This window comes from Acinonyx jubatus, chromosome A1, assembly GCF_027475565.1.
Source record: "Acinonyx jubatus isolate Ajub_Pintada_27869175 chromosome A1, VMU_Ajub_asm_v1.0, whole genome shotgun sequence".
In the NCBI taxonomy this organism is placed as follows: domain Eukaryota; kingdom Metazoa; phylum Chordata; class Mammalia; order Carnivora; family Felidae; genus Acinonyx; species Acinonyx jubatus.
The window spans coordinates 169954115-169956785 of NC_069380.1; positions in this window are offsets into that span (position 1 = coordinate 169954115).

Genomic DNA, 2671 nt, shown 5'->3' on the forward strand with positions numbered 1-2671 from the left:
AGAACAGTATAAAACCAAAGGTGGGCTGATTGTATGTCTTGTGTTATAAGGATTTAGAAAAGTTGAGGATCAGGATGAGCTCTGGTAGTAACTGGTCGTGCTTCATGAAGTGGAACTCGGGGTGGGGGTCTCAAAAATGAGAAGTACTTACCCTGATATGAATTTAAAGGCAATACTTCAGCTGTGCTCTTCTTCCAGATCTAAGTAAGATTCACTTCCATCAACCATTGACTCTAGATTTAGAAGCAGCTCAGCTTAGAAAATATTGGTCCAGTGGGGAACATTTGGTTGGATAACTGAGTGCTCTTTCCATGCTCTGACTCTTTACTGGGTTGAAAACTGAAATGAGAAGAATGATCATGCCATCCTTCTTTCTGTCCCCTCCAAGTGTGGTGCAACATATGGCAAGTAGCAGAAACCCAAAAGCAAATGTAAAACCAAGAGCTTATTGAACACATACTGAAGTTTAATAGACATGAGCAATCAGGATTCAAAGGGCTTGTAAATTGAAAGCCAGTCTTGAAATCTACTTTCTCTGTCTCTCCCCTCTCTTTCTTTTGTTTTTCTGTCTCTGTCTCTGTTGCCTGGCTCCCTCTGTTCACTCATCTTGCACAAAGCTCAAAATGGCAGCCTAAACTTTAAATGCACATTCCCTTTGCTTTTGCAATTCCATTTCTTAGAATGTATACTGTGGATATACTTATACAAGTGTGCAAAAATAAATGTATAAAGGTTTTTGAAAACAAACAAACAAACAAACAAAAAACCCAGAAGCAATCTACATGTCCATAAATAAGGGACTACTTAAATAAATTATGGTATGTCCATTCAATGATACTGATACATACTGATTCCCCCTTTCTTGGACAATCATTCTATAAATGTTGGTTTGTATCATTCCTCTGCCTCTTTTCATATTTTTATCATACTACTATGTATCCATAAATAATACCATTGTTAGGGGTGCCTGGCTGGCTCAGTTGGTACAGTGTGTGACTCTTGATCTTGAGATTGTGACTTCAAGCCCCATGTTGGGCAGAGAGCTTCCTTAAAAAAATTGTATATATAAATATATATATATATATATATATACATACATATATATATATTTTCCCTCTTCACAACATGTACTTGTAATTTATCTCATGTTAATATAGTAACTGTAGCTCACTTAATTACCTAGAATTTCATTTTTGTAAACCAGTTCATGCCAGTATTCATTGATTCTTTCTCCTTCTTTTTTTTAAGACATGCCTATTTTTTTTAATTTTCTTTATTTATTTTGAGAGAGAATGAGAGCATGTATGAGTGAAGGAGGGGCAGAGAGAGAGAGGGAGAGAGAGAATCCAAAGCAAGCTCTGTGCACTGACAGCATGGAGTCCTCTGTGGGGCTTGAACTCATGAACTGTGAGATCATGACCTGAGCCAAAATCAATAGTTGGTCGCTTAACCAACTGAGACACCAAGGTGCCCTTCCCATTAAAATCTTAAAATTGAATTTCCTCCCCAAAAGTCAGAAAGTAATTTTGGAGGCACTGAAGTGTCAAGAGTATCACTATCTCTGTGATATGGGAGTTGTAATAAGACGCTTAATGGGCTGAGCCACCCTGGTGCCCCTATTCCTTTTCCTTGTGAGTGTAGAAGGAATACATTTCTGCCCTTCGAGGGTGGGCATGCTGATGTGTTTTGCTTTGTTCTCTGAAATTCGAAAAGGATTTTGAGAGTCTATGTGAGGTTCTTCATGCTCTTCTGGTGCAGTAATTACAGAGACACACACTGGGAGGCTTCTGTCATGAGACAGAAGCAGCTGGAGCACGGAGCCTTCACAGGGAGGACAGCGGATGTCATATGCAAGAAATAAATGTTTGCAGCATTAAGCCACTTTGGGATTCTGATGTTGTTTGTTATCATGACATAATCTAGATCATCCTGACTGATACAGTATACTGTGCAGTCAGTGAAATGAATGAGATTATTACATATGTACTGAAATAGAAAATTAGATTATTAAGGAGAAAACACAAGGGACATGAATGTAAAGAGAATTATTCTATTTATGATTTTATAAAAATGTTATCTATAGAAAAAGAAAGACTGAGGAACTCTTTCAAATTAAAGGAGACTAAAGGGGCATGACAACTAAATGCAGTGTGTGATCTTGGATTGGATTCTGGAACAGAAAAAAATTCTTTTTCTTCTGCTACAAAAGGCATTAGTGGGGTAATTAGTAAAATTCGAATAAGGTCTATAGATTAGGTAATAATATTAAATTGATATTAATCTCTTGATTTTTATAATTATATTATGTTTATATTTTAAAAAATTAATGTTTATTTATTTTTGAGAGAGAGAGAGAGAGACAGAGCGTGAGCAGGGGAGAGGCAGAGAGGAAGACACAGAATCCAAAGCAGACTCCAGGCTCTGAGTTGTCAGCACAGAGCCAGATGCGGGGCTCAAACCCACAGACTGGGCTGAGAGATCATGACGTGAGCTGAAGTGGGACACTTAACTGACTGAACCACCCAGGCATCCCTAATTGTACTATATTTATAAAGGAAAATGTTATTTTCAGGAAATACACACTAATGTATTTAGTGGTAAAGGGGCATCATATTTGCAATTCAATCTCACATTGTTCAGAAAAAAAGTATATATGTATATATATGTGTGT